Below are 12,307 nucleotides of genomic sequence, written 5' to 3'. Positions count from 1 at the left end.
TACTATTTGTTGTAAGCGTGAATTTTAATATATGAACAGTACTCCTAACTATGCAGTGATGAGAGACATTTGAAAACTCGTCATTTAGTTCACAATGCTAGAATCTTATTGATTGAGAGCAAAAGGGAAGTGAATCTTTCTTTCCGTGCTTATAGAGTTCCACTGATGCCCAGTAGTAACACAACAGATGACTTAAACATTTAAAATTATTCATGAATGTAGGAATAGGAGCCATATCTTCTGCATTCCCAGATTTTTCTTTGTTTGGGTTTGGCTTTATAATGAGGTATTTAAAAAAAAAAAAAAGATTTTGGAAGGGGAGTAACCAATGTCGCAAGTGGATTTGCTTGGTGTATGATTGGTTCTGCTGCCAGCGTCACGCTTCAGGAAAGAATGCAAGTAAAAATGCTGGAACCTTACTGTTCAAATTGTTGTAATGATCATCAGAATATGCCTTCATCCCTCAGCAACCTTCAGTGACCATACAATTGACAGTCATGGTTTGGTTATCTTTGCACATGATTTTTTTTTTTTTTTAAATCTGTTTTTATTATTTTAAAGTAGACAAAGAAGAAAAACATTCTTTGGCATGTGACGCAATAGGCAAGCAGAGAGTTGATAGCATAGGCAAGGGAGCGCCCCGCAATAGAACCCCCAACCCCTGCGCTAGGACTTGCAATCAGTCTTGCGTGCGAGCGCCGCCCTCAGCGGAGCCAGCCACAGTCTCGTTGACAGTCTCGTATTGGTCTCAACAGGAGTAACGGCATTAACCATACCTCGACTGGGTTCCGTGACTATGCGTGGGCGCTACCCGCCTCGTTCAGACAGTAAAGAACAGGCAAGATACCCGCCAGGCCCAAAGATTATACAAAACAAAACCCCAACCCCAACAACGGCAGCATAAACTGTACAGACAGGCCCAATACCCTCTCGGTTGTCGTCTAGCCCCCCCGCCCCTCCACACCTTCCCCCCCGGGCACCCCCTTGTGTGTGTGTGTGTGCGCGTGCCCCTGTTGCGACCGGCATTATGCAAGTGTGGGTGTCGTGGCGCCAAGAGAGGCAGGAAGTAGCCAGGGCATGTCAGCACTGCAGGGGGGCATCCCCAGGTCCACCCCCACCCGCGCCGTCCGCCGCCCCCTGCGACTCCGCATCGCCCTCCGCACCCAGTTGCCTGAGCTTCCCCAGCAGCTGCCTCCAGCGGTCCGCCATGGGTTCCCTCCGCAGGCCCAATGTTTCCTCCCTCTGGATGGCGGTCCCCTCAGCCCCGGCCCATGCCTGAAACGAGGCGATCCAAGCCTGCACGCGCGGCGGGTCATGCGCTTTCCACCGTTTCGTGATGAGTCGCGCCGCCACCACCAGCCCCAGGTCGATGAACCGCGACGCCACCTTATCTTTGCGCGGTCGCTTAAAGTGGTGCAATATGTGTTCAGGCCAGTCAAATGGAATGCTACGACCCACACTCTCTAGCAGCAGCCCACTGACCGATCTCCAGTAGACACCCAACCGTGTGCAGCTCCACAGCATGTGCAGAAAACCCGCCCCCGGCTCTTCACACCTGGGGCACACCGCATCTGTGCGGTGAAAGTACCGGTTGATTAGCTCCGGCGTGAGGTAAGCTCTGTGCACGATAAATAACTGGATTTGGCGGAATCGCAAGTTTCGGGGTATACGCACTGGGCCCTTGAGTATCCTTTCCCACTCCGTGTTCTCTAGCGGTCTACCCAGGTCTAGATCCCACTTAGCGCGGAGGCGGTCCAGGCTGACGGACGTCAGCTCCCTCAGTGAGGCTGCAAACCAGCGTATCAAATGCCCTCCTCTCCCCATGACATGCAGGTATTGCATGGTCAGATGCAGGGCGGGCTCCGATGTCATATCCCCCCACCGGGCAGTCATGCCCGCCAGCAGCGAGCGGTGTTGCAGGAACCCCCCGGGCGGGAGCCCGTCCTCCGATACCAGGGTCTCGTATGGTACCAGCTCGCCCTCCCGGTAGAGGTCTCCCAACGTGCGCACGTCGGCCCCCCACCAGTCCGCTAGCATGTGAGCCGTGAGCACCCCTCCTCCACCAGGGGAGCCCTCAAGTGGTATCGCCGGCGCATACGGGATAACAGCACGCGTGAGGAACAGGGCCCTCCGAAAACACCTGTGCGCCACCTCTAGGAGGAGTGGCAGCGGGCGCGCGACCCTGTGAAGGGGATGGAAGGTCTTCGTTAAGTGTTCCAGTGTGCAGGGTGCCAACTCCGAGGCCGTATCATCCCTGCCCTTATCAGCAAGCCAGCGGGCCACCCATTGTAGTTGAGCGGCTAGATAGTAGTGCTCGAAGCAAGGGGCGGCTAGACCACCTCTGTCTGTTGGTAGATACAACTTCGCGAGCGCCAGCCGGTGCCGGGCACTACCCCAGACAAAGTCCCGCAGCAGCTGACTAAGCCTGCCAAAGAACGCGGGGGAGATATACATCGGGAGATTAGCGAAGTAATACAGGAGGCGGGGGAGCATGACCATTTTGGCCAGTGCCACTCTGCCCGTTATCGTCAATGGGAGCGCGCTCCAGAATCGTATCTGCGACCTGAGCGCCGTGACCGCCCTCCCCAGGTTCCCATCAAAGAGGTCGGCTGGGCAGCGGTAGATTTGGATCCCCAGGTAGCGGAAGGTGTCTGCCTTCCATTGGACCAGTGTGCCATCCAGGCAGTATCGCGGGTCGTCAATGCCGGCATTAAAGGCATACAGGCATGACTTGGCGGCATTCACACGTAACCCCGAAATGGCGGCGAACTTCCGCAGCAGCCGCGGCAGCTCCTCCGGGACACGCCCCACATCTTGTACATAGACCAGCAGGTCATCGGCATAGAGCGACACGTGGTGGACTGCGTCCCCCAGCTGTAAGCCATCTCCCAATGTCGCCCGCAAAGCCACAGCCAAGGGCTCAATCGCCAGGGCGAACAAGAGCGGGGAGAGCGGGCACCCCTGCCGTGTGCCCCGGCCCACCGGGATCGCCTCCGAGACGTGGGGGCCCAGACGGACGCGGACCGTGGGTCGCCTGTACAACAGGTCGACCATCTGCAGAAATTCCCGGTCCAACCCGTATCGTAGCAGCACCTCGGCTAGGTAACCCCACTCTAGGCTGTCGAATGCCTTCTCTAAGTCCAGGATAAGGCACCCTGCCCTGGGCCACCTGTGCACTGCCTCAGTCGCCACCCTGAAGTATCGCCGGAGGTTCAGGGACGTCGACCGTGCCGGGACAAAGCCATTTTGGTCGGTGTGCACCAGGTGGGGGACCACCGGCGCCAGCCGCTCCGCCAGTACTTTGGCGAGGATTTTATAATCCACATTCAGCATCGCTAAGGGTCGGTAGGAGCCTAGCTCCGTGCGGTCCCTGCCAGGTTTGGGCAGGGAGACCAGGAACGCCTCCCGCATAGAGGGAGGGAGCGACCCTACCTCCAGTGCCGTGTTATAGAGCTCTCTCAGCACTGGCGCCAGGGACTCGCGGTACGCTTTATAATATTCTGCGGGCAGGCCATCCGGCCCCGGCGTCTTCCCAGATGCCATCGATCGGATCGCCTCCCCTATTTCCTCCAGAGAGGGGGGTCCGGCAAGATCCTCATTATGTGCCGCCGTGACCTCAGGGAGCTGGATAGAGGCCAGAAAGTCCCCAAGAAGCTGCGGGGGGCCAGTCCCCCTCGCTGCGTACAACTGCCTGTAGTGGTCAGTGAAGGCCCGGTGTATTTCACGCTGTGTGTGGACTAGTGTGCCATCCGCTCTGCGGATCGATCCGATGGGGGCACGCCGGTCCTCCTGTCGTATGAGCCAGGCCAGAAGGCGGCCCGCCCTATCCGCTCCAGCATGCGTCCTGGCCGTGTGCGCAGCGTAGTTGTGGCACCGAAGCCGCTCCAGAAGGTCTGCGTGCCTTTCCCGAAGGCCTGCCAGGGTGTGTGAGTGTCGACCCCCTCCCTCTCCCTCCCTCTCATGCCGCAGGAGGTCATTCTCCAAACGCGTCAGAGAGTCCGCGAGTCCCCTTCGTATGTTCCAGGTAGCCCCCAGACAGTGGCCGCGGATGGTCGCCTTGTGGGCTTCCCACTCCACCAGCGCATCGCTCGCAGTTCCTTCATTCGCTTCAAAGTACGCCAGAATGGCCGTGCCCAGGGAAGATCTAAATTCCGGATCCTCGAGCGCGCTCGGCTGGAGCCGCCAGGTGGGCACCGGCTGCCGCTCCACCTCCCAGCTAAGCTGGAGCCACAGGGGATTATGGTCGGAGTGCGTGCGGCCCAGATATTCAGAGCGGGCTATGAGTGGGAGTAGCGACTGTGAGCCCACCAACCTGTCCAGCCGGACGTGGAGATCGTGCACCGCCGAATAATAAGAATATATCTTGTCTCTCGGATGGAGGGTGCGCCATAAGTCCTGCAGCGCCCAATGCTCTAGCCAGTCCCCCAGCGCCCTAGCGTTAGATTCCACCACCGCAGCGCGCAGAGGAGGGAAGGATCGGTCCAGGTGAACATCTAGCACCATATTGAAGTCCCCTCCCAGTAGCCAGGGGAGCCCCACGTAGGGGTGTAGGGCTTGTGTCAGGCGTTCCCGGAAGGACGGCTGATCTACGTTGGGCGCGTATATCGACCCCAGCAAGATCTCCTGCCCGTTCAATTGTCCCCGCACCAGCGTGTACCTGCCCTCGCCGTCTACCACCGCCTCCTCGCATCGGAAGGGGACCCCCGCTCGCACCCATATCAATGTGCCGCGCGCGTGCGCCGAATAAACGGTCCCAAAAGTGTGCCCCCTCCACCGCCTGGCAAGCCTGTCCAGCTCTGGCCCTGACATATGCGTCTCCTGCAGGAGAGCGATCCCGACAGAGTGACGCTGTAAGTAGGCGAAAATGGAGTAGCGCTTGGACGGTGTGTGCATGCCCCGTATGTTCCAAGTCATCACATTAGTGTGCGCCATCGTGAAGGTAGGAAAACCAGTCGGGCTGGAGATAGGACATCCGTACCCGGGGAGGGGGACGAGGGGCCAGCCACCCAACCCAGGAGGGCATATAATTGCGCTGCCATGTGAACAGTGTAACTGCCGTGAACAATAGAACAAAGGAACAAAGAGGGGCGTATTCCCAACGGGGCATCCGTCCAAACATCAAAGGAACCAATTAACTATGCAATGTGTTAGTACAGTGCCTGATGGGGTACGCGCGAGAGTGTCGACTAGCTGGCGCAATGTCCCCCCTCTCCTATCACCTCTAAGGGAAGGGAAAAGCAGCAGCGTATCGTAACAGGGAACTGTCGCGCTGTCCGGGCTCTAGTACACAGCAGTAGGGACCTCCCACTAGACCGTTCAGCGGTGCGCGCCACGATCGGGCCTTCCTGTACTACCAGGCACCCCCCACGCTAAGCCCGCGCCCCCCACGGGAGGACCCCCCCACCCTCAAGGCCCTGTCCCCCCTCCAGGTGCCCAGGTGCAGGCTAAACGCGTGGGCATACCCTCCCCCGCATGGCGCCCACCGCAGCGCGGTGCAGCAGTGTTCCATCACGTAATCAAGTCTGCGGTCTGTGGGGTCACCACCGGTAAGGCCAGGTCCTCCGATATCATCGTGGATGGGGACGAGGCACCACTAGTCCCCGGGGCGCTGCTCGCGTCAATCTCCATGCAGTCTCCACCAGGCGGCGTCCCCAAAGTCGCCACTGCGTCGAGGACCTCCCGCCGCTCCGCTCTGATCCTCTCCGGACTAGGCGCTGTCAGCCCCATCCTCAACTGCTGTCGAGCCCCCCGCCTCCTGCGCCTCCGGGGCCCTCTCTCCGGACGGCCATCAGGCGCCGCACCCGCGGGTCTCTCCCCCTTCCATTGCCCCGTCTCCTCCAGCCAGTTCCAGACATCCTCCGGGGAGTCGAAGAAGCGGGTCCCCTCCCGCGCCACCACGCGCAGGCGGGCCGGGAAGAGCAGGGAGTAGGGCAGCTCCAGTTCCCGAAGCTGTCTCTTTACTGCCAGGTAGTTGCTCCTGCGCCGTTGCACCGCCGCTGTGTAGTCGGGAAAGAACATGACACGGCTACTGCCAACCGTCGGGTCACCAGACTTGCGCATCTCCCTCAGGACCGCATCGCGGTCGCGGTAGTTCAGGAGCTTGAAGAGGAACGGGCTGGGCCTGGCTCCCGGCTTGGGTTGCTGTGCTGGCACCCTGTGTGCGCGTTCCACCACAAAGTGCTGGGATAGTGTCCCCTGCGGCAAGAGGTCCGTCAGCCAGCGCTCGATGTACTGCTCCGGATTCCTGCCTTCGACGCCCTCTGGAAGGCCCACGACACGTACATTATTGCGGCGGGAGCGCCCCTCCGCTTCGTCAACCCGGTCTTCCAATGCATTAACCCTGTCCAACACATCCTGCAGCGCAGCCCCATGGCTGTGGGTGATTGGCTGGAGCTCCCGAAGCGTCTGGCCCTGGGCCGTGACCTTCTCCGCCAGGTTGCGGTGATCTGCATGGAGCAGCGTGAAGTCGGAGGTGACCTTGTCGATTCTGCCTTCTAAGGACTCCCTCGTCTGCTCCAGACTGGCGCCGAGTTTCTCCACCGCCGCGAGCATAGCGTCCATCTTGGCCGACAGGGCTGCAGATTGTGGCTCCGCATCTCCCCCTGGACGGGATTGCGTGTCCACGCTCCCTGTGCGGGACTGTCCCTGCTGTGATTTGTCCCGGAGCCGGCCCATCGCGTATTGTTGGGCCGTCGGCATCCGCAGGCCGGACCTCGGTGACACAGACGTAGCGCGGTGGCTGCTGCTCCACTCCTGTGTTGCGCGCCCCTCTGTGCGGCCGCCGGTACGGGCAAGCGGCAGACTCCTAAGTCCGCAGGGCTCCTGGGCCAGTGTGTCGTGCCCCTCTCACCTGGTCAGCGCTCCACCGTCCTCCGCACCGGGGTGTGCCAGCCGACAGGGCACTCCGTGGCTCCCCCCACCGGCGCCGTCCACGGCCAGCCAGGCCTCCGACCTGCACCCTCCAGCCGCTCCAGGTGCGTCCGACCGGCTCCCTCAGTCCCCCGCTGTGACTCCGGCTGCGCGCGGGCAGGCGCTCCGTCTGACGTCGCCGGGTACACCCGATCGGTGCCCGCCGGCAATCCGCTGCGTGTGCGAAGCGGCTCCGGTCCAACGTTTCAGCCACCAGGGGCGGCCGGGGGTCCCCCCGCTTCCAGCTCGCCTCGCTCACCACCCTGGCGCCAGGGTCGCACTGCTGTCCTCCTCAGCGAGAACCTTCTCCCAGGGGTGCGCTGCCGGCCCACCTAAGATGGCGGCCCTCGCCACGTGGCGCCCGCAGCTGCCCGCATCCATCCACTGGCCCCCGGCAGTGGGCGTCCTCCAACCGTCGGGTCCGCCAGGCCGTCCGGTCGCCGTCACACTCTGCCCCCGCAGCCGTGAGCCTGTCACTCCACTCCACCTCTCTCAGGGCGCCCCTGCCCAGGCGCGAGCACAGGCCGCCGCTCTCCCCACAGCAAGGGCGCAGACCGTCTCGTGGGCCCCGCAGCCCCCAGCCACTCACTGTTCGTCGGGCGTTCCAGCTATCGCCTCCTCCTCAGGGCCCGCAGCGACCCATGGCACCTCGTTTCGTGTCCTCCGCAGGCCGCACCGCTCACGGGCTGCCCAGGCTAGCTCCCCCGGGGCACTGCTCCGCCTGCTGTCGTCCTCGGTGTCTTCGCGGGTCGCGCGGCGCGGCCCAGGCCACCGCCTCCACTGCTCCGCTCCTCGGCGTACCAGGCACCCCTCAGGCTCCGACGGGAGGTCTCCGCCGCTTCCACTCCGGGCCTCCCTGAGCGCCGCGCTCTCCGTCCTCCGTTCGCCGGACACGCCCTCTAGCCGGCGACCGCCGCTAGCGAGCAGCTTCGCCTCGTAGGCTGCCTCGTGGATTGCGGGCAGGGGCGATCGCCCCGCAGCTCCCAGACTTCAGGAGGCGTCCCCGCCGCTGTCCTGCGCCCGGCCAGCGCTATTTGGGTCGGAACTGCCCGCTTCCCAGGATAACTAGCAGGATATTACGGGGGTAACGGCCGGAGCCTCAAGGACTTGCGGCCGCCATGTTCGCCAGCTGGCCACGCCCCCGTTATCTTTGCACATGATAAGCGTTTCCACCATTTGCGTAGTCGTCTTTAGGGCATCACAGAATGTCCACTCATTACTTAGTAATTCTCACTTTGTGCCCGGAGTTAGCAACAATCACTTAACAATCTTGAAGTCCTGTTCGGAATTGCTTCCCATAACTTGGCGATCCCTCCAAGGGTATATGTGTAAGAATGAATTGAGGTCTGGGGACAGACATATGTGTCTTTGAAGTAGCCATGGTCGTTGCCACTCCTTGTGAGATTGCTCTCCGTGCATCTGAGTCTTACATATCCCCTACAGACTGCTTTAGCTGTCAGTTGTCGAATGACTTGTTATTTACAATGCGAAACTTGCCATGGGCTTTGGGTGAGCCCATTGCCTCTCACTGGTTGGCTTTCATGTCAATCTTATTCGCTTGCTTTTTATTCAGTTGCTTTCCTTCCTCTACTTGTTTGTCCCACCCCTAGAACATAGCTTCCTTAATATCCTTGTGGTTAGAAGACTTGTAGCCTTCCTCTCCTTATATTCCAGAGACTTCTTTTTTCTTGTTTTCAGCACTCTATGGGAAGTACATTTGTGTATATTCTTTCTTGTCCCTTATAGCTCTCTTCCTGCTGCACTGCTTCAACCATTCATTTAAAGTACTTCACTTCACTTGTTCTCTTGCTCAGCAGTGTTTATCTTGCTTGAATAATTGTCACTAATAGTCATTATTATTATTAAGTTTATAAAGCACAAGAATGGCAATTGTTATATTCTCTTCCACATTAATTTGCAATAGCACAAAATGAAAATAAAGTGATTATAAAAAAAATATATAAAGCACAACTGATACTTTTTTTAAAGACTTCTTATATTGATTTTGTCAAAGGTAACAAGAACAGTTACACAAACAATAGCCATCCCCAACCATGTCACAGAGAGGTATGGTCTGACCAATCTAAGCTGTTGAAATATTACTCCCAAATCGAACACCTCCTAAAGCCTAGGATATATCAGATCAGTCTCCACATCCTCTGCCAAGGAAAGTCAGACATCATCTGCATCAGTAGAGTCCCAATCTTCTGCTGAAGAGTGCACTTGTGAGGCCCTAAAGTCCATAAAACAGGTCAGAAGCCCCGCTCAAGCCCCAAGATCATCCTCCACTCTGACATTGTTTCTGCTTTACTGCAGGCACACCGCTTCAGCCACTGCCCAAGCGCAGCTTATACCTAGAAAGGTGTACTGGTGCTAATAGAAACTGCCTATTGTGAAAATAAGCGGGGGGCATATCTAGGAACCAATTAAAGTGTGTATAACCATGTTTTCCTAAGGGGGGGCGTGGCTAAGGAGCCGTGTATGGCGGACACGTGAGCTTGGAGCTCCGCACCGGCCCGACATTTATCAGCTATCCCTGGAGGTGCCCGAGGCCGGGAACACATCAGCAAGGACCGGTCTACACCAGTATCCACGGGGTCTGGTCCTGACGGTCGCGCAGAAGATGGAAAGGACGGTGAAGTGACTGAATCCCTGCCGACTGCTGGCCCTGGCAATGATCCAAGATGGCGGCCCGGAGCGGTCTCAACTGACCGCGCAGTATTGTGCCCCGGCTCCCTCCGTAGTTTAAGCAGAACCCGAGAGCACGCACACGGAGGCCCATTGTGGGCAGAGGGGAGGTGTGGGGCAGTCTGGTCCATGAGATCGCAGCCGACATAGTGGTGCAACCCCGTGCCCACCACGGCGTACGCGAAGTGAGGTGAAGCAGTGTGGGCCCGATCGAGTCGGAGGACGACGGGGCATACAATGGAGCTGCTACGGCGGTGGGGACTTGCAGAGGTGAGGGGATCGCAGTAAAGACGTCCGGGGTGGCCCGCGGATCGCCGGACCGAAGGTGCGGAAGGCCGTAATAGGCGGAACAACGTCCGAATCCTGGGCCTGCCGGAAGGAGTTGAGGACAATGACATGGTGTCCTACCTAGAGTGCTGGCTGCGGGAGGTGGTAGCACCTGAAGGCCTTCTACACCCAGGGTGCCCGCCACACCCGGTTGTGGCTCGCTTACTCCACTTCAGGGATAGGGACCTACTCCTTTGGAGAGCCCGGACGAATGGCTCCCTACTCCGTTGACAACAGCAGGGTCTCCCTCTTTCCGGACTACACCCTGGAGGTCCAGCGGAAACGAGCCTCGTTCCTAGAGGCCAAGAAAGTGTTGAGGGATGAGGGCCTCAAGTACTCATTGATGTTCTCGGCCCGGTTGCGGATCGAGCTTTGATGGAAGCACCATTTCTGTAGCAGCCCGGAGGCGGCCTGGGACTGGATTGAATCCTACATGGCTGGATCCTTCTGGCTTGCGGGCCCTCGTCCTCAGGGGCGAAACAAAGCGGGGCCCAGGAGACGGTCTCGGCACCGCTCCCGCAGGGGGGCCCCCAAGAAACCGACTACATCTCAAACTGAACTTGAGAGGGCAGATGCCCTGCAAGGTGTGGTGGTGCTTGCGCGGAGAAGGAGCCCCTCCCCGGAGGCCAGGACCCACACGTCGAGAGGCCCTGGAGGCAATGACTTGGACTCATCCGGCAGTGGCAGCATGAAGATGCCGGTGGTGACCCCGGGCATGGCAGATGAAGTCATTTGATCTCGCTGGGACCTAAGCCTGTTACCTAAGTCATGGCTGGCCTGCCGATGCAGAACCCTGGTCTTGGGCCATTTGAATCCGAAGGGTCCGGCGCGCCAGGTACAGTTGGTGTGCCCTCTTTGTGTTTCCTTCCTATCCTAGCTCCTTTTCCCACCCCTCCATGGGTGCCTTACTAGTGTAGGGTCTCCCTATGAGAAATGTTCTGTACGCTGTTTGGGTGACTGACCGTTGTCAGGTTGCCCTGGGTTCGGGGAGTTGTTCACTGTTGGGGATTCATTTGCTTTTTTTTATTTGTTCGATTGCAGGGGAGAGCGAGTGTGTGCGGGCGGAGAGTGGGGGGTCCACCCTATGGGCGCTACAGGGCGCATTTTTGCGGGAATGGGGGGCACACCTAAAGGTCTGAGGTTCCTCACGTGGAACATCCGGGGGATGGGATCGATGTCCAAAAGGCACAATATATACTCCCACCTTAGGCGCAGGGACGTACACATTGCATTTCTTCAGGAGACGCATTTGAACACGGAGGAGGCTGGGAGGTTGAAGAAGAGGTGGCGGGGCCAGATATTTGCGACCACCTACTCGGCCTTCGCCAGGGGAGGTACTGATTTGGGTGTGGCCCGGGGTCCCCTTTGCCCGCGACTGTTCATGGATGGACGTGCGGTGCGTCATGCTCATGGCTCATGGCGACTGTCGGGTCGGGAGGAGACCCTGGGCACTGTCTGCGTTCCTAATCCGGACCAAATTGGCTTCCTAGAATCATTCTCTGCCTCCTTGGCTCACTGTCACACAGACTCCCTTATACTGGGGGTGACTTCAGTTGCATGGCAGACGTCACAACGGACCGCCCACACCCTCTCCTTCCGGGGACGCAGCCACATCGCACAGCAGCTGGCTTTTGGTCCTGGATATCTGACTGGGGATTAGATGACACCTGGAGACTACACCACAGGGCAGATAGGGAGTATTCCTTTTTCTCGCCGGTCCACCATGTTCATACTAGATTGGACACATTCCTCTGCTCCCCAACCCTTAACGGCCTGGTCTCGCACACTGAATACCTAGGGCGAACACTATCAGATCACAGCCCACTGCTTCTAGTACTCCAACCACTGGGTGCCGCCCCTGATTCCCACTTGGAAGCTAAACCCGGCACTGCTTGGCGATGGCCCCTTTCAGGCTTCCCTGTCCTCGCTAACTGACACGTACTTCCCTACCAATGCCGGTACAGCCTCTTCGGCGCAGGTGCAGTGGGAGGCATTCAATGTGGTGGTGAGAGGCCATTGCATGGCCCAGGTGTGTGGGGCCCACAGTGAACTGAATAAGGAACTCCTGGACTTAGAAGGGACGTGTTAGGTAGATTACAGTGCTACAGTTAGAAAGACTACCCGGACAGGGGAGGGCGAGTCGATTGCTAGCATGACTTATATGACCTGAGTCGGGGGGGAATGCGTATCACGTGTCTTGGCCTGGACACTGGCGAGGTGGTGCATGACCCTGGGGCCATTAATGACTTCTTTCTACACTACTATGAACCGTTGTATTGCACCCCGACAACGGCCCCCAGCCAGATATACAGCACTTCTTAGCCCCCCTGCGGCTCGGTACATTGGAGGAGGAGAATAGGAAGGCCCTGGGTGGCCCCCATCT

General features: G+C 58.8%; 1 protein-coding gene across 5 annotated transcripts in view; it reads left to right on the top strand.

Moving 5' to 3' along the window:
* FANK1 (fibronectin type III and ankyrin repeat domains 1) overlaps nt 1-12,307 on the top strand; it is a 1,120,241-nt gene that overhangs the window by 99,469 nt on the left and 1,008,465 nt on the right. The gene's annotated exons all lie outside the window — the stretch shown is intronic.

This window comes from Triturus cristatus, chromosome 1_2 (genome assembly GCF_964204655.1).
Source record: "Triturus cristatus chromosome 1_2, aTriCri1.1, whole genome shotgun sequence".
NCBI classification, from domain to species: domain Eukaryota; kingdom Metazoa; phylum Chordata; class Amphibia; order Caudata; family Salamandridae; genus Triturus; species Triturus cristatus.
This window is presented reverse-complemented; position numbering and strand designations above follow the sequence as displayed.